Here is a 20,034-nt window from a genome sequence, read left to right as displayed (position 1 = left end):
CACGTACGCGACACAGCTAAGCCAACAAAGCCTGCTCCACCTGCACGTAAGCGACACAGCTATGCCAACAAAGCCTGCTCCACCTGCACGTAAGCGAGACAGCTATGCCAACAAAGCCTGCTCCACCTGCACGTACGCGACACAGCTATGCCAACAAAGCCTGCTCCACCTGCACGTACGCGACACAGCTATGCCAACAAAGCCTGCTCCACCTGCACATAGGCGACACAGCTATGCCAACAAAGCCTGCTCCACCTGCACATAGGCGACACAGCTATGCCAACAAAGCCTGCTCCACCTGCACATAGGCGACACAGCTATGCCAACAAAGCCTGCTCCACCTGCACATAGGCGACACAGCTATGCCAACAAAGCCTACTCCACCTGCACATAGGCGACACAGCTATGCCAACAAAGCTTGCTCCACCTGCACATAGGCGACACAGCTATCCCAACAAAGCCTGCTCCACCTGCACATAGGCGACACAGCTATGCCAACAAAGCCTGCTCTACCTGCACATAGGCGACACAGTTATGCCAACAAAGCCTGCTCCACCTGCACATAGGCGACACAGTTATGCCAACAAAGCCTGCTCCACCTGCACATAGGCGACACAGCTATGCCAACAAAGCCTGCTCCACCTGCACATAGGCGACACAGCTATGCCAACAAAGCCTGCTCCACCTGCACATAGACGACACAGCTATGCCAACAAAGCCTGCTCCACCGGCACGTAGACGACACAGCTAAGCCAACAAAGCCTTCTCCACCTACATGTACGCGACACAGCTATGCCAACAAAGCCTGCTCCACCTGCATGTAAGAGACACAGCTATGCCAAAAAAGCCTTCTCCACCTGCACGTACGCGACACAGCTATGCCAACAAAGCCTGCTCCACCTGCACGTACGCGAAAAAGCTATGCCAACAAAGCCTGCTCCACCTGCACATAGGCGACACAGCTATGCCAACAAAGCCTGCTCCACCTGCACATAGGCGACACAGCTATGCCAACAAAGCCTGCTCCACCTGCACATAGACGACACAGCTATGCCAACAAAGCCTGTTCCACCTGCATATACGCGACACAGCTACGCCAACAAAGCCTGTTCCACCTGCACGTAGGCGACACAGCTACGCCAACAAAGCCTGCTCCACCTGCACATACGCGACACAGCTACGCCAACAAAGCCTGCTCCACCTGCACATACGCGACACAGCTACGCCAACAAAGCCTGTTCCACCTGCACATACGCGACACAGCTACGCCAACAAAGCCTGCTCCACCTGCACGTACGCGGCACAGCTACGCCAACAAAGCCTGCTCCACCTGCACATACGCGACACAGCTACGCCAACAAAGCCTGCTCCACCTGCACATAGGCGACACAGCTATGCCAACAAAGCCTGCTCCACCTGCACATAGGCGACACAGCTATGCCAACAAAGCCTGCTCCACCTGCACATAGACGACACAGCTATGCCAACAAAGCCTGCACCACCTGCACATAGGCGACACAGCTATGCCAACAAAGCCTGCTCCACCTGCACATAGGCGACACAGCTATGCCAACAAAGCCTGCTCCACCTGCACATAGACGACACAGCTATGCCAACAAAGCCTGCTCCACCTGCACGTAGGCGACACAGCTATGCCAACAAAGCCTGCTCCACCTGCACGTAGGCGACACAGCTATGCCAACAAAGCCAGCTCCACCTGCACGTAGGCGACACAGCTATGCCAACAAAGCCAGCTCCACCTGCACGTAGGCGACACAGCTATGCCAACAAAGCCAGGTCCACCTGCACATAGGCGACACAGCTATGCCAACAAAGCCTGCGCCACCTGCACATAGGCGACACAGCTATGCCAACAAAGCCAGCTCCACCTGCACATAAGCGACACAGCTATGCCAACAAAGCCTGCTCCACCTGCACATAGGCGACACAGCTATGCCAACAAAGCCTGCTCCACCTGCACATAGGCGACACAGCTATGCCAACAAAGCCTGTTCCACCTGCATGTATGCGACACAGCTATGCCAACAAAGCCTGCTCCACCTGCACATAGGTGACACAGCTATGCCAACAAAGCCTGCTCCACCTGCACATAGGTGACACAGCTATGCCAACAAAGCCTGCTCCAGCTGCACAAAGGCGACACAGCTATGCCAACAAAGCCTTCTCCACCTGCACATAGGCGACACAGCTATGCCAACAAAGCCTGCTCCACCTGCACATAGGCGACACAGCTATGCCAACAAAGCCTTCTCCACCTGCACATAGGCGACACAGCTATCCCAACAAAGCCTGCTCCACCTGCACATAGGCGACACAGCTATGCCAACAAAGCCTGCTCCACCTGCACATAGGCGACACAGCTATGCCAACAAAGCCTGCTCCACCTGCACGCAGGCGACACAGCTATGCCAACAAAGCCTGCTCCACCTGCACATAGGCGACACAGCTATGCCAACAAAGCCTGCTCCACCTGCACATAGGCGACACAGCTATGCCAACAAAGCCTGTTCCACCTGCATGTACGCGACACAGCTATGCCAACAAAGCCTGCTCCACCTGCACATAGACGACACAGCAATGCCAACAAAGCCTTCTCCACCTACATGTACGAGACACAGCTATGCCAACAAAGCCTTCTCCACCTGCATGTACACGACACAGCTATGCCAACAAAGCCTGCTCCACCGGCACATAGGCGACACAGCTATGCCAACAAAGCCTGCTCCACCTGCACATAGGCGACACAGCTATGCCAACAAAGCCTGCTCCACCTGCACATAGGCGACACAGCTATGCCAACAAAGCCTTCTCCACCAGCACGTACGCGACACAGCTATGCCAACAAAGCCTGCTCCACCTGCATGTACGAGACACAGCTATGCCAACAAAGCCTGCTCCACCTGCACATAGACGACACAGCTATGCCAACAAAGCCTGTTCCACCTGCATGTACGAGACACAGCTATGCCAACAAAGCCTGCTCCACCTGCACGTACGCGACACAGCTATGCCAACAAAGCCTGCTCCACCTGCACGTACGCGACACAGCTATGCCAACAAAGCCTTCTCCACCTGCACATAGGCGACACAGCTATGCCAACAAAGCCTGATCCACCTGCACATAGGCGACACAGCTATGCCAACAAAGCCTGCTCCACCTGCACGTACGCGACACAGCTATGCCAACAAAGCCTGCTCCACCTGCACATAGGCGAAACAGCTATGCCAACAAAGCCTGCTCCACCTGCACATAGGCGACACAGCTATGCCAACAAAGCCTGCTCCACCTGCACATAGGCGACACAGCTATGCCAACAAAGCCTGCTCCACCTGCACATAGGCGACACAGCTATCCCAACAAAGCCTGCTCCACCTGCACATAGGCGACACAGCTATGCCAACAAAGCCTGCTCCACCTGCACATAGGCGACACAGCTATGCCAACAAAGCCTGCTCCACCTGCACATAGGCGACACAGCTATGCCAACAAAGCCTACTCCACCTGCACGTAGGCGACACAGCTATGCCAACAAAGCCTGCTCCACATGCACGTAGGCGACACAGCTATGCCAACAAAGCCTGCTCCACCTGCACGTAGGCGACACAGCTATGCCAACAAAGCCAGCTCCACCTGCACGTAGGCGACACAGCTATGCCAACAAAGCCAGCTCCACCTGCACGTAGGCGACACAGCTATGCCAACAAAGCCAGCTCCACCTGCACATAGGCGACACAGCTATGCCAACAAAGCCTGCGCCACCTGCACATAGGCGACACAGCTAAGCCAACAAAGCCAGCTCCACCTGCACATAAGCGACACAGCTATGCCAACAAAGCCTGCTCCACCTGCACATAGGCGACACAGCTATGAAACAAAGCCTGCTCCACCTGCACATAGGCGACACAGCTATGCCAACAAAGCCTGTTCCACCTGCATGTATGCGACACAGCTATGCCAACAAAGCCTGCTCCACCTGCACATAGACGACACAGCTATGCCAACAAAGCCTGCTCCACCTGCACATAGGTGACACAGCTATGCCAACAAAGCCTGCTCCACCTGCACATAGGTGACACAGCTATGCCAACAAAGCCTGCTCCAGCTGCACAAAGGCGACACAGCTATGCCAACAAAGCCTTCTCCACCTGCACATAGGCGACACAGCTATGCCAACAAAGCCTGCTCCACCTGCACATAGGCGACACAGCTATGCCAACAAAGCCTGCACCACCTGCACATAGGCGACACAGCTATCCCAACAAAGCCTGCTCCACCTGCACATAGGCGACACAGCTATGCCAACAAAGCCTGCTCCACCTGCACATAGGCGACACAGCTATGCCAACAAAGCCTGCTCCACCTGCACGCAGGCGACACAGCTATGCCAACAAAGCCTGCTCCACCTGCACATAGGCGACACAGCTATGCCAACAAAGCCTGCTCCACCTGCACATAGGCGACACAGCTATGCCAACAAAGCCTGTTCCACCTGCATGTACGCGACACAGCTATGCCAACAAAGCCTGCTCCACCTGCACATAGACGACACAGCAATGCCAACAAAGCCTTCTCCACCTACATGTACGAGACACAGCTATGCCAACAAAGCCTTCTCCACCTGCATGTACACGACACAGCTATGCCAACAAAGCCTGCTCCACCGGCACATAGGCGACACAGCTATGCCAACAAAGCCTGCTCCACCTGCACATAGGCGACACAGCTATGCCAACAAAGCCTGCTCCACCTGCACATAGGCGACACAGCTATGCCAACAAAGCCTTCTCCACCAGCACGTACGCGACACAGCTATGCCAACAAAGCCTGCTCCACCTGCATGTACGAGACACAGCTATGCCAACAAAGCCTGCTCCACCTGCACATAGACGACACAGCTATGCCAACAAAGCCTGTTCCACCTGCATGTACGAGACACAGCTATGCCAACAAAGCCTGCTCCACCTGCACGTACGCGACACAGCTATGCCAACAAAGCCTTCTCCACCTGCACATAGGCGACACAGCTATGCCAACAAAGCCTGATCCACCTGCACATAGGCGACACAGCTATGCCAACAAAGCCTGATCCACCTGCACATAGGCGACACAGCTATGCCAACAAAGCCTGCTCCACCTGCACGTACGCGACACAGCTATGCCAACAAAGCCTGCTCCACCTGCACATAGGCGAAACAGCTATGCCAACAAAGCCTGCTCCACCTGCACATAGGCGACACAGCTATGCCAACAAAGCCTGCTCCACCTGCACGCAGGCGACACAGCTATGCCAACAAAGCCTGCTCCACCTGCACATAGGCGACACAGCTATGCCAAAAAAGACTGCTCCACCTGCACATAGGCGACACAGCTATGACAACAAAGCCAGCCCCACCTGCACATAGGCGACACAGCTATGCCAACAAAGCCTGCTCCACCTGCACGCAGGCGACATAGCTATGCCAACAAAGCCTGCTCCACCTGCACATAGGCGACACAGCTATGCCAACAAAGCCTGCTCCACCTGCACATAGACGACACAGCTATGCCGACAAAGCCTGCTCCACCTGCACGTAGACGACACAGCTAAGCCAACAAAGCCTTCTCCACCTGCATGTACGAGACACAGCTATGCCAACAAAGCCTTCTCCACCTGCACGTACGCGACACAGCTATGCCAACAAAGCCTTCTCCACCTGCACGTAAGCGACACAGCTATGCAAACAAAGCCTGCTCCACTTGCACATAGACGACACAGCTATGCCAACAAAGCCTGCTCCACCTGCACGTACGCGACACAGCTATGCCAACAAAGCCTGCTCCACCTGCACGTACGCGACACAGCTATGCCAACAAAGCCTTCTCCACCTGCACGTACGCGACACAGCTATGCCAACAAAGCCTGCTCCACCTGCACGTATGCGACACAGCTATGCCAACAAAGCCTGCTCCACCTGCACGTACGCGACACAGCTAAGCCAACAAAGCCTGCTCCACCTGCACGTAAGCGACACAGCTATGCCAACAAAGCCTGCTCCACCTGCACGTACGCGACACAGCTATGCCAACAAAGCCTGCTCCACCTGCACGTACGCGACACAGCTATGCCAACAAAGCCTGCTCCACCTGCACATAGGCGACACAGCTATGCCAACAAAGCCTGCTCCACCTGCACATAGGCGACACAGCTATGCCAACAAAGCCTGCTCCACCTGCACATAGGCGACACAGCTATGCCAACAAAGCCTGCTCCACCTGCACATAGGCGACACAGCTATGCCAACAAAGCCTACTCCACCTGCACATAGGCGACACAGCTATGCCAACAAAGCTTGCTCCACCTGCACATAGGCGACACAGCTATCCCAACAAAGCCTGCTCCACCTGCACATAGGCGACACAGCTATGCCAACAAAGCCTGCTCTACCTGCACATAGGCGACACAGTTATGCCAACAAAGCCTGCTCCACCTGCACATAGGCGACACAGTTATGCCAACAAAGCCTGCTCCACCTGCACATAGGCGACACAGCTATGCCAACAAAGCCTGCTCCACCTGCACATAGGCGACACAGCTATGCCAACAAAGCCTGCTCCACCTGCACATAGACGACACAGCTATGCCAACAAAGCCTGCTTCACCGGCACGTAGACGACACAGCTAAGCCAACAAAGCCTTCTCCACCTACATGTACGCGACACAGCTATGCCAACAAAGCCTGCTCCACCTGCATGTAAGAGACACAGCTATGCCAAAAAAGCCTTCTCCACCTGCACGTACGCGACACAGCTATGCCAACAAAGCCTGCTCCACCTGCACGTACGCGAAAAAGCTATGCCAACAAAGCCTGCTCCACCTGCACATAGGCGACACAGCTATGCCAACAAAGCCTGCTCCACCTGCACATAGGCGACACAGCTATGCCAACAAAGCCTGCTCCACCTGCACATAGGCGACACAGCTATGCCAACAAAGCCTGTTCCACCTGCATATACGCGACACAGCTACGCCAACAAAGCCTGTTCCACCTGCACGTAGGCGACACAGCTACGCCAACAAAGCCTGCTCCACCTGCACATACGCGACACAGCTACGCCAACAAAGCCTGCTCCACCTGCACATACGCGACACAGCTACGCCAACAAAGCCTGTTCCACCTGCACATACGCGACACAGCTACGCCAACAAAGCCTGCTCCACCTGCACGTACGCGGCACAGCTACGCCAACAAAGCCTGCTCCACCTGCACATACGCGACACAGCTACGCCAACAAAGCCTGCTCCACCTGCACATAGGCGACACAGCTATGCCAACAAAGCCTGCTCCACCTGCACATAGGCGACACAGCTATGCCAACAAAGCCTGTTCCACCTGCACGTAGGCGACACAGCTATGCCAACAAAGCCTGCTCCACCTGCACATAGGCGACACAGCTATGCCAACAAAGCCTGCTCCACGTGCACATAGGCGACACAGCTATGCCAACAAAGCCTGCTCCACCTGCACATAGGCGACACAGCTATGACAACAAAGCCTGCTCCACCTGCACATAGGCGACACAGCTATGCCAACAAAGCCTGCTCCACCTGCACATAGGCGACACAGCTATGCCAACAAAGCCTTCTCCACCTGCATGTACGCGACACAGCTATGCCAACAAAGCCTTCTCCACCTGCACGTACGCGACACAGCTATGCAAACAAAGCCTGCTCCACCTGCACGTAAACGACACAGCTATGGCAACAAAGCCTGCTCCACCTGCACATAGGCGACACAGCTATGCCAACAAAGGATGCTCCACCTGCACATAGGCGACACAGCTATGCCAACAAAGGATGCTCCACCTGCACATAGGCGACACAGCTATGCCAACAAAGCCTGCTCCACCTGCACGCAGGCGACACAGCTATGCCAGCAAAGCCTGCTCCACCTGCACGCAGGCGACACAGCTATGCCAACAAAGCCTGCTCCACCTGCATGTACGCGACACAGCTATGCCAACAAAGCCTGCTCCACCTGCACATACGCGACACAGCTATGCCAACAAATCCTGCTCCACCTGCATGTACGCGACACAGTTATGCCAACAAAGCCTGTTCCACCTGCACATACGCGACACAGCTATGCCAACAAAGCCTGCTCCACCTGCACATACGCAACACAGCTATGCCAACAAATCCTGCTCCACCTGCATGTACGCGACACAGCTATACCAACAAAGCCTTCTCCACCTGCATGTACGCGACACAGCTATGCCAACAAAGCCTGCTCCACCTGCACATAGGTGACACAGCTATGCCAACAAAGCCTGCTCCACCTGCACGTACGCGACACAGCTATGCCAACAAAGCCTGCTCCACCTGCACATAGGCGACACAGCTATGCCAACAAAGCCTGCTCCACCTGCACATAGGCGACACAGCTATGCCAACAAAGCCTGCTCCACCTGCACATAGGCGACACAGCTATGCCAACAAAGCCTGCTCCACCTGCACATAGGCGACACAGCTATGCCAACAAAGCCTGCTCCACCTGCACATAGGCGACACAGCTATGCCAACAAAGCCTGCTCCACCTGCACATAGACGACACAGCTATGCCAACAAAGCCTGCTCGACCCGCACGTAGGCGACACAGCTATGCCAACAAAGCCTGCTCCACCTGCACGTACGCGACACAGCTATGCCAACAAAGCCTTCTCCACCTGCATGTAAACGACACAGCTATGCCAACAAAGCCTGCTCCACCTGCACATAGGCGACACAGCTATGCCAACAAAGCCTGCTCCACCTGCACATACGCGACACAGCTATGCCAACAAAGCCTGCTCCACCTGCACATAGGCGACACAGCTATGCCAACAAAGCCTGCTCCACCTGCACGCAGGCGACACAGCTATGCCAACAAATCCTGCTCCACCTGCATGTACGCGACACAGTTATGCCAACAAAGCCTGCTCCACCTGCACATAGACGACAAAGCTATGCCAACAAAGCCTGCTCCACCTGCATGTACGCGACACAGCTATGCCAACAAAGCCTTCTCCACCTGCATTTAAGCGACACAGCTATGCCAACAAAGCCTTCTCCACCTGCACGTAAGCAACACAGCTATGCCAACAAAGGCTGCTCCACCTGCACGTACGCGACACAGCTATGCCAACAAAGCCTGCTCCACCTGCACGTACGCGACACAGCTATGCCAACAAAGCCTGCTCCACCTGCACGTACGCGACACAGCTATGCCAACAAAGCCTGCTCCACCTGCACATAGGCGACACAGCTATGCCAACAAAGCCTGCTCCACCTGCACATAGGCGACACAGCTATGCCAACAAAGCCTGTTCCACCTGCACGTAGGCGACACAGCTATGCCAACAAAGCCTGCTCCACCTGCACATAGGCGACACAGCTATGCCAACAAAGCCTGCTCCACGTGCACATAGGCGACACAGCTATGCCAACAAAGCCTGCTCCACCTGCACATAGGCGACACAGCTATGCCAACAAAGCCTGCTCCACCTGCACATAGGCGACACAGCTATGCCAACAAAGCCTTCTCCACCTGCATGTACGCGACACAGCTATGCCAACAAAGCCTTCTCCACCTGCACGTACGCGACACAGCTATGCAAACAAAGCCTGCTCCACCTGCACGTAAACGACACAGCTATGGCAACAAAGCCTGCTCCACCTGCACATAGGCGACACAGCTATGCCAACAAAGGATGCTCCACCTGCACATAGGCGACACAGCTATGCCAACAAAGGATGCTCCACCTGCACATAGGCGACACAGCTATGCCAACAAAGCCTGCTCCACCTGCACGCAGGCGACACAGCTATGCCAGCAAAGCCTGCTCCACCTGCACGCAGGCGACACAGCTATGCCAACAAAGCCTGCTCCACCTGCATGTACGCGACACAGCTATGCCAACAAAGCCTGCTCCACCTGCACATACGCGACACAGCTATGCCAACAAATCCTGCTCCACCTGCATGTACGCGACACAGTTATGCCAACAAAGCCTGCTCCACCTGCACATACGCGACACAGCTATGCCAACAAAGCCTGCTCCACCTGCACATACGCAACACAGCTATGCCAACAAATCCTGCTCCACCTGCATGTACGCGACACAGCTATACCAACAAAGCCTTCTCCACCTGCATGTACGCGACACAGCTATGCCAACAAAGCCTGCTCCACCTGCACATAGGTGACACAGCTATGCCAACAAAGCCTGCTCCACCTGCACGTACGCGACACAGCTATGCCAACAAAGCCTGCTCCACCTGCACATAGGCGACACAGCTATGCCAACAAAGCCTGCTCCACCTGCACATAGGCGACACAGCTATGCCAACAAAGCCTGCTCCACCTGCACATAGGCGACACAGCTATGCCAACAAAGCCTGCTCCACCTGCACATAGGCGACACAGCTATGCCAACAAAGCCTGCTCCACCTGCACATAGACGACACAGCTATGCCAACAAAGCCTGCTCGACCCGCACGTAGGCGACACAGCTATGCCAACAAAGCCTGCTCCACCTGCACGTACGCGACACAGCTATGCCAACAAAGCCTTCTCCACCTGCATGTAAACGACACAGCTATGCCAACAAAGCCTGCTCCACCTGCACATAGGCGACACAGCTATGCCAACAAAGCCTGCTCCACCTGCACATAGGCGACACAGCTATGCCAACAAAGCCTGCTCCACCTGCACATAGGCGACACAGCTATGCCAACAAAGCCTGCTCCACCTGCACATAGGCGACACAGCTATGCCAACAAAGCCTGCTCCACCTGCACGCAGGCGACACAGCTATGCCAACAAATCCTGCTCCACCTGCATGTGCGCGACACAGTTATGCCAACAAAGCCTGCTCCACCTGCACATAGACGACAAAGCTATGCCAACAAAGCCTGCTCCACCTGCATGTACGCGACACAGCTATGCCAACAAAGCCTTCTCCACCTGCATTTAAGCGACACAGCTATGCCAACAAAGCCTTCTCCACCTGCACGTAAGCAACACAGCTATGCCAACAAAGGCTGCTCCACCTGCACGTACGCGACACAGCTATGCCAACAAAGCCTGCTCCACCTGCACGTACGCGACACAGCTATGCCAACAAAGCCTGCTCCACCTGCACGTACGCGACACAGCTATGCCAACAAAGCCTGCTCCACCTGCACATAGGCGACACAGCTATGCCAACAAAGCCTTCTCAACCTGCACGTACGCGACACAGCTATGCCAACAAAGCCTGCTCCACCTGCACTTAAACGACACAGCTATGCCAACAAAGCCTGCTCCACCTGCACTTAAACGACACAGCTATGCCAACAAAGCCTGCTCCACCTGCACATGGCGACACAGCTACGCCAACAAAGCCTGCTCCACCTGCACATACGCGACACAGCTACGCCAAAAAAGCCTGCTCCACCTGCACTTAGGCGACACAGCTATGCCAACAAAGCCTGCTCCACCTGCACATACGCGACACAGCTATGCCAACAAAGCCTGCTCCACCTGCACATACGCGACACAGCTATGCCAACAAAGCCTGCTCCACCTGCACGCAGGCGACACAGATATGCCAACAAAGCCTGCTCCACCTGCACGCAGGCGACACAGCTACACCAACAAAGCCTGCTCCACCTGCACGCAGGCGACACAGCTACGCCAACAAAGCCTGCTCCACCTGCACGTACGCGACACAGCTATGACATCAAAGCATGCTCCACCTGCACGTACACGACACAGCTATGCCAACAAAGCCTGATCCACCTGCATGTAAGCGACACAGCTATGCCAACAAAGCCTGCTCCACCTGCACGCAGGCGACACAGCTATGCCAACAAAGCCTGCTCCACCTGCACATAGGCGACACAGCTATGCCAACAAAGCCTGCTCCACCTGCACATAGGCGACACAGCTATGCCAACAAAGCCTGCTCCACCTGCACATAGGCGACACAGCTATGCCAACAAAGCCTGCTCCACCTGCACATAGGCGACACAGCTATGCCAACAAAGCCTGCTCCACCTGCACGTAGGCGACACAGCTATGCCAACAAAGCCTGCTCCACCTACATGTACGCGACACAGCTATGCCAACAAAGCCTGCTCCACCTGCACATAGGCGACACAGCTATGCCAACAAAGCCTGCTCCACCTGCACATAGGCGACACAGCTATGCCAACAAAGCCTGCTCCACCTGCACATAGGCGACACAGCTATGCCAACAAAGCCTGCTCCACCTGCACATAGGCGACACAGCTATGCCAACAAAGCCTGTTCCACCTGCACGTAGGCGACACAGCTATGCCAACAAAGCCTGCTCCACCTGCACGTAGGCGACACAGCTATGCCAACAAAGCCTGCTCCACCTGCACGTAGGCGACACAGCTATGCCAACAAAGCCTGCTCCATCTGCACGCAGGCAACACAGCTATGCCAACAAAGCCTGCTCCACCTGCACGCAGGCGACACAGCTATGCCAACAAAGCCTGCTCCACCTGCACGTACGCGACACAGCTATGCCAACAAAGCCTGCTCCACCTGCACATAGGCGACACAGCTATGCCAACAAAGCCTGCTCCACCTGCACATAGGCGACACAGCTATGCCAACAAAGCCTGTTCCACCTGCATGTACGTGACACAGCTATGCCAACAAAGCCTGCTCCACCTGCACGTACGCGACACAGCTATGCCAACAAAGCCTGCTCCACCTGCACGTACGCGACACAGCTATGCCAACAAAGCCTGCTCCACCTGCACATAGGCGACACAGCTATGCCAACAAAGCCTTCTCAACCTGCACGTACGCGACACAGCTATGCCAACAAAGCCAGCTCCACCTGAACATAGGCGACACAGCTATGCCAACAAAGCCTGCTCCACCTGCACATAGGCGACACAGCTATGCCAACAAAGCCAGCTCCACCTGAACATAGGCGACACAGCTATGCCAACAAAGCCTGCTCCACCTGCACATAGGCGACACAGCTATGCCAACAAAGCCTGCTCCACCTGCACATAGGCGACACAGCTATGCCAACAAAGCCTGCTCCACCTGCACGTAAATGACACAGCTATGCCAACAAAGCCTGCTCCACCTGCACGTAGGCGACACAGCTATGCCAACAAAGCCTGCTCCACCTGCACGTAGGCGACACAGCTATGCCAACAAAGCCTGCTCCACCTGCACGTAGGCGACACAGCTATGCCAACAAAGCCTGCTCCACCTGCACGTAGGCGACACAGCTATGCCAACAAAGCCTGCTCCACCTGCACGTAGGCGACACAGCTATGCCAACAAAGCCTGCTCCACCTGCACGTAGGCGACACAGCTATGCCAACAAAGCCTGCTCCACCTGCACGTAAATGACACAGCTATGCCAACAAAGCCTGCTCCACCTGCACGTAGGCGACACAGCTATGCCAACAAAGCCTGCTCCACCTGCACGTAGGCGACACAGCTATGCCAACAAAGCCTGCTCCACCTGCACATACGCGACACAGCTATGCCAACAAAGCCTGCTCCACCTGCACGTAAATGACACAGCTATGCCAACAAAGCCTGCTCCATCTGCACATAGGCGACACAGCTATGCCAACAAAGCCTGCTTCACCTGCATATAGGCGACACAGCTATGCCAACAAAGCCTGCTTCATCTGCACATAGGCGACACAGCTATGCCAACAAAGCCTGCTCCACCTGCACGTAGGCGACACAGCTATGCCAACAAAGCCTGCTCCATCTGCACATAGGCGACACAGCTATGCCAACAAAGCCTGCTTCACCTGCACATAGGCGACACAGCTATGCCAACAAAGCCTGCTTCATCTGCACATAGGCGACACAGCTATGCCAACAAAGCCTGCTCCATCTGCACGCAGGCAACACAGCTATGCCAACAAAGCCTGCTCCACCTGCACGTAGGCGACACAGCTATGCCAACAAAGCCTGCTCCACCTGCACATAGGCGACACAGCTATGCCAACAAAGCCTGCTCCACCTGCACATAGGCGACACAGCTATGCCAACAAAGCCTGCTCCACCTGCACATAGGCGACACAGCTATGCCAACAAAGCCTGCTCCACCTGCACATAGGCGACACAGCTATGCCAACAAAGCCTGCTCCACCTGCACATAGGCGACACAGCTATGCCAACAAAGCCTGCTCCACCTGCACATAGGCGACACAGCTATGCCAACAAAGCCTGCTCCACCTGCACATAGGCGACACAGCTATGCCAACAAAGCCTGCTCCACCTGCACATAGGCGACACAGCTATGCCAACAAAGCCTGCTCCACCTGCACATAGGCGACACAGCTATGCCAACAAAGCCTGCTCCACCTGCACATAGGCGACACAGCTATGCCAACAAAGCCTGCTCCACCTGCACATAGGCGACACAGCTATGCCAACAAAGCCTGCTCCACCTGCACATAGGCGACACAGCTATGCCAACAAAGCCTGCTCCACCTGCACATAGGCGACACAGCTATGCCAACAAAGCCTGCTCCACCTGCACATAGGCGACACAGCTATGCCAACAAAGCCTGCTCCACCTGCACATAGGCGACACAGCTATGCCAACAAAGCCTGCTCCACCTGCACATAGGCGACACAGCTATGCCAACAAAGCCTGCTCCACCTGCACATAGGCGACACAGCTATGCCAACAAAGCCTGCTCCACCTGCACATAGGCGACACAGCTATGCCAACAAAGCCTGCTCCACCTGCACATAGGCGACACAGCTATGCCAACAAAGCCTGCTCCACCTGCACATAGGCGACACAGCTATGCCAACAAAGCCTGCTCCACCTGCACATAGGCGACACAGCTATGCCAACAAAGCCTGCTCCACCTGCACATAGGCGACACAGCTATGCCAACAAAGCCTGCTCCACCTGCACATAGGCGACACAGCTATGCCAACAAAGCCTGCTCCACCTGCACATAGGCGACACAGCTATGCCAACAAAGCCTGCTCCACCTGCACATAGGCGACACAGCTATGCCAACAAAGCCTGCTCCACCTGCACATAGGCGACACAGCTATGCCAACAAAGCCTGCTCCACCTGCACATAGGCGACACAGCTATGCCAACAAAGCCTGCTCCACCTGCACATAGGCGACACAGCTATGCCAACAAAGCCTGCTCCACCTGCACATAGGCGACACAGCTATGCCAACAAAGCCTGCTCCACCTGCACATAGGCGACACAGCTATGCCAACAAAGCCTGCTCCACCTGCACATAGGCGACACAGCTATGCCAACAAAGCCTGCTCCACCTGCACATAGGCGACACAGCTATGCCAACAAAGCCTGCTCCACCTGCACATAGGCGACACAGCTATGCCAACAAAGCCTGCTCCACCTGCACATAGGCGACACAGCTATGCCAACAAAGCCTGCTCCACCTGCACATAGGCGACACAGCTATGCCAACAAAGCCTGCTCCACCTGCACATAGGCGACACAGCTATGCCAACAAAGCCTGCTCCACCTGCACATAGGCGACACAGCTATGCCAACAAAGCCTGCTCCACCTGCACATAGGCGACACAGCTATGCCAACAAAGCCTGCTCCACCTGCACATAGGCAACACAGCTATGCCAACAAAGCCTGCTCCACCTGCACATAGGCGACACAGCTATGCCAACAAAGCCTGCTCCACCTGCACATAGGCGACACAGCTATGCCAACAAAGCCTGCTCCACCTGCACATAGGCGACACAGCTATGCCAACAAAGCCTGCTCCACCTGCATATAGGCGACACAGCTATGCCAACAAAGCCTGCTCCACCTGCACATAGGCGACACAGCTATGCCAACAAAGCCTGCTCCACCTGCACATAGGCGACACAGCTATGTCAACAAAGCCTGCTCCACCTGCACATAGGCGACACAGCTATGCCAACAAAGCCTGCTCCACCTGCACGTACGTGACACAGCTATGCCAACAAAGCCTGCTCCACCTGCACATAGGCGACACAGCTATGCCAACTAAGCCTGCTCCACCTGCATGTACGCGACACAGCTATGTCAACAAAGCCTGCTCCACCTGCACATAGGCGACACAGCTATGCCAACAAAGCCTGCTCCACCTGCACATACGCGACACAGCTATGCCAACAAAGCCTGCTCCACCTGCACGCAGGCGACACAGCTATGCCAACAAAGCCTGCTCCACCTGCACGTACGCGACACAGCTATGCCAACAAAGCCTGCTCCACCTGCACATACGCGACACAGCTATGCCAACAAAGCCTGCTCCACCTGCACATACGCGACACAGCTATGCCAACAAAGCCTGCTCCACCTGCACATAGGCGACACAGCTATGCCAACAAAGCCTGCTCCACCTGCACATAGGCGACACAGCTATGCCAACAAAGCCTGCTCCACCTGCACATAGGCGACACAGCTATGCCAACAAAGCCTGTTCCACCTGCATGTACGCGACACAGCTATGCCAACAAAGCCTGCTCCACCTGCACATAGGCGACACAGCTATGCCAACAAAGCCTGCTCCACCTGCACATAGGCGACACAGCTATGCCAACAAAGCCTGCTCCACCTGCACATAGGCGACACAGCTATGCCAACAAAGCCTGCTCCACCTGCATGTACGCGACACAACTATGTCAACAAAGCCTGCTCCACCTGCACATAGGCGACACAGCTATGCCAACAAAGCCTGCTCCACCTGCACATAGGCGACACAGCTATGCCAACAAAGCCTGCTCCACCTGCACGTACGCGACACAGCTATGCCAACAAAGCCTGCTCCACCTGCACATAGGCGACACAGCTATGCCAACTAAGCCTGCTCCACCTGCACGTACGCGACACAGCTATGCCAACAAAGCCTGCTCCACCTGCACATACGCGACACAGCTATGCCAACAAAGCCTGCTCCACCTGCACATAGGCGACACAGCTATTCCAACAAAGCCTGCTCCACCTGCACATAGGCGACACAGCTATGCCAACAAAGCCTGCTCCACCTGCACAGAGGTGACACAGCTATGCCAACAAAGCCTGCTCCACCTGCACATAGGCGACACAGCTATGCCAACAAAGCCTGCTCCACCTGCATGTACGCGGCACAGCTATGCCAACAAAGCCTGCTCCACCTGCACATAGGCGACACAGCTATGCCAACAAAGCCTGCTCCACCTGCATGTACGCGGCACAGCTATGCCAACAAAGCCTGCTCCACCTGCACGTACGCGACACAGCTATACCAACAAAGCCTGCTCCACCTGCACGTACGCGACACAGCTATGCCAACAAAGCCTGCTCCACCTGCACGTACGCGAAACAGCTACGCCAACAAAGCCTGCTCCACCTGCACATAGGCGACACAGCTATGCCAACAAAAACCTGATCCATGTTTGCCGGAAACGCACCAACCTGCTGCCTGCCAGTCACTTCTGCCTTCTTACCCCTCAGCTTCACTACCTGCTTCCACGGTAAACGCTAGAATGTATGGGCTCCTTCCAGGTTTGACGTCATTTCCGGCGGGTGTTCTGACGGTGCTTTATGGGCGTGTTCTAGTTTAGCACCAGAGTCCAGACGCTATAGTCTCATGCAGAGAGTGACGGAACTGCCGGTGAAGCTGCAGGAGGAAGTCAGTGCTGCGGGCTTGTGGGGGCTCGGGTAGGAGGGGAACGCTACGGGCTTGTGGGGGCTCTGGGAGGGAGGAACATTGCGGGCTTGTGGGGGCTCTTGGGGGTGGGGAACACTGCGGGCTTGTGGGGGCTCTGGGAGGGGGGAACGCTGCAGGCTTGTGGGGGCTCTGGGGAGGGGGGGACTCTGCAGGCTTGTGGGGGCTCTGGGGAGGGGGGAACGTTGCTGTCTTGTGGGGCTCTGGGGAGGGGGGAACATTGCTGTCTTGTTGGGGCTCTTAGGGGTGGGGAACGCTGCTGGCTTGTGGGGGATCTTGGGGGTGGGGAACGCTGCGGGCTTGTGGGGGCTCGGGGAGGGGGGGAACGCTGTGGGCTTGTGGGGGCTCTTGGGGGCGGGGAACACTGCGGGCTGATGTGGACTCTGGGATGGAGGAACTCTGCGGGCTTGTGGGGTTCTGTGGAGGGGGGGGACGCTGCGGGCTTGTGAGGGCTCTTGGGGGCGGGGAACGCTGCGGGCTTGTGGGGGCTCAGGGATGGAGGAACGCTGCGGACTTGTGGGGGCTCTGGGGAGGGGGAACGCTGCTGGCTTGTGGGGGTTCTGGGGGGGAACGCTGCTGGCTTGTGGGGGCTCTGAGGGGGGGAACGCTGAGGGCTTGGGGGTGATTCTCTGGGATGATGCGGGCCTGTGGGGGCTTTGGAGGGGGGGTGATGCACACCTGTGGGGGCCCTGGGAGGGGGGATGATGCATGCTTTTGGGAGCTCTGGGGGGGTTAATGTTTGTAGGGGGCCATCTGCTGGGATTTGGGGTGGGGTTTATGCTTTGGTAGGCGGCTGGTGTGGGTTTATGCTGGGGGGAGTGCTTGTGGGATTTGGGAGGTTTATGCTTTGGGGCCCTCTGGTTGATGTGGGGGGATTAATCCTGGGGTCCCTCTGTGGGGGTCTAATGCTGGGGAGGATTTGGGGTGGGGAGTTAATGCTTCATTGGGGGACACAAAAAACCATGGGTGTATGCTGCGGACACTATGCAAAAAAAGTTGATGCACTCTTCTGGGGAAGAGCGCATCATCAACTGGCATGAAGCTAATCCGTTTTAGCTTGGTGTCAGTAGGAGGCAGACTCTTATCTGGACCCAGGCCCATCTCTACCTTAGGGTGTTTTCACATTGCGCTCTGTGTCCTCGTTGGGGCATACGTCTGATATCCCCGGCAAAACGGGGTTTGGACGTATGCGCTGACGGTGACCATAGATTGCAATGGTGACGGCAAAGCGAACATGTGCTTTCCGGAGTGTACGCCCACAGGAGGCGGACACTCGGACATAGGCTACTGTGTCTGAGAGTCCGCCTCCTGTAGGCGTACACTCCCGAAAAAAGTGCACGTTCGCTCTGCCGTCACCATTGCAGTCTATGGTCATCGTCAGCGTGAATACGTCAGACCCCGTTTTGCTGGGAATTTCGGACATATACCCCGACTGGCACACAGAATGCAATGTGTACGTAGCCTTAGGTTTTTTTTTTATTTTTTATTAATGATTCCCCTTTTTCTTTCAGATACGGTTTGTGAGGGCGACAGTGGAATTGTTTCACTACTGTATCCTCTGTGGTCTACGAGGCAGAACCCTAACATAACAAGAGTGTTTGGGGTTCCCCACCAGACCCTCCTTGGCACTAATCCCCTGCCCGCTCGCTCCCCAGATCCAAAAAGTGCAGGGATGGAAGACCTGCCAGCCGCCCGAAGGTCTTTGTTCTGGTTATCTCATGCCCAGCTTAATCATTGGTCTGCTTAGAAGGATTCAGGTTCTTCAGTATAGGTATATCCTACCAGGCAGTGAGGGTGCTCGAATCGCCACCTCAACGAATTCCAGAGGCTCCTGCGGCCCCTCTCTTAAAAAATCCAGACTTCAGTCTAGACCAGTGGTTCTGATCTCCAGTCCTCAAGACCCACCAACAGATCATGTTTTCAGGATTTCCTTAGTATTGCACAGGTGATGGAATTATCTAATACTAAGGAAATCCTGAAAACATGATCTGTTGGTGGGTCTTGAGGATTGGAGTTGAGAACTACTGGTCTAGTGTTTCTCTGGTGGCCGGGCCACACCCCTAGCGGCCTAAACGATCACGCACGCCGGCTCTCCAGTGCTCTCCGCCCTACACCTATCAGGGCACAGTTTGCATTCTGGTGCGTAAGAACCCTGCACGTGTTTTTCCTGACGCTGCCTCTTTCTCCTCCTACTTCTGCTCGGCGCCATCTTTCTGTCCCCAGTTTATAACACTGCTGCAGCTCACCTGAACTCTGCTGCCTCATCGCCTGGTTCTGCCAGATCACCGCCACCTTCACCCTCTCCC

The 20,034-nt window shown here is 55.6% G+C and overlaps 1 protein-coding gene across 4 annotated transcripts in view; it reads right to left on the bottom strand.

Annotated features, from left to right (window-relative positions):
- The window catches only part of LOC141271380 (uncharacterized), a 65,021-nt gene extending 47,333 nt beyond the window's left edge, over positions 1-17,688 (bottom strand). The window contains exon 1 of one of the 4 annotated variants that reach the window (XM_073681477.1): positions 17,472-17,688. The gene's annotated coding sequence lies outside the window, so the exon portion shown is untranslated. The remainder of the gene's footprint in view (positions 1-17,471) is intronic. The other 3 variants (XM_073681475.1, XM_073681476.1, XM_073681474.1) reach the window with 3 other exon arrangements.
- Positions 17,689-20,034: the final 2,346 nt, after the last annotated feature.

Source organism: Phyllobates terribilis, unplaced genomic scaffold (assembly GCF_046119375.1).
Source record: "Phyllobates terribilis strain yellow unplaced genomic scaffold, ASM4611937v1 Scaffold_5__5_contigs__length_657084704, whole genome shotgun sequence".
NCBI lineage: Eukaryota > Metazoa > Chordata > Amphibia > Anura > Dendrobatidae > Phyllobates > Phyllobates terribilis.
Note: the sequence above shows the minus strand (reverse complement) of the source record. Positions and strands in the feature narration are given on the sequence as shown.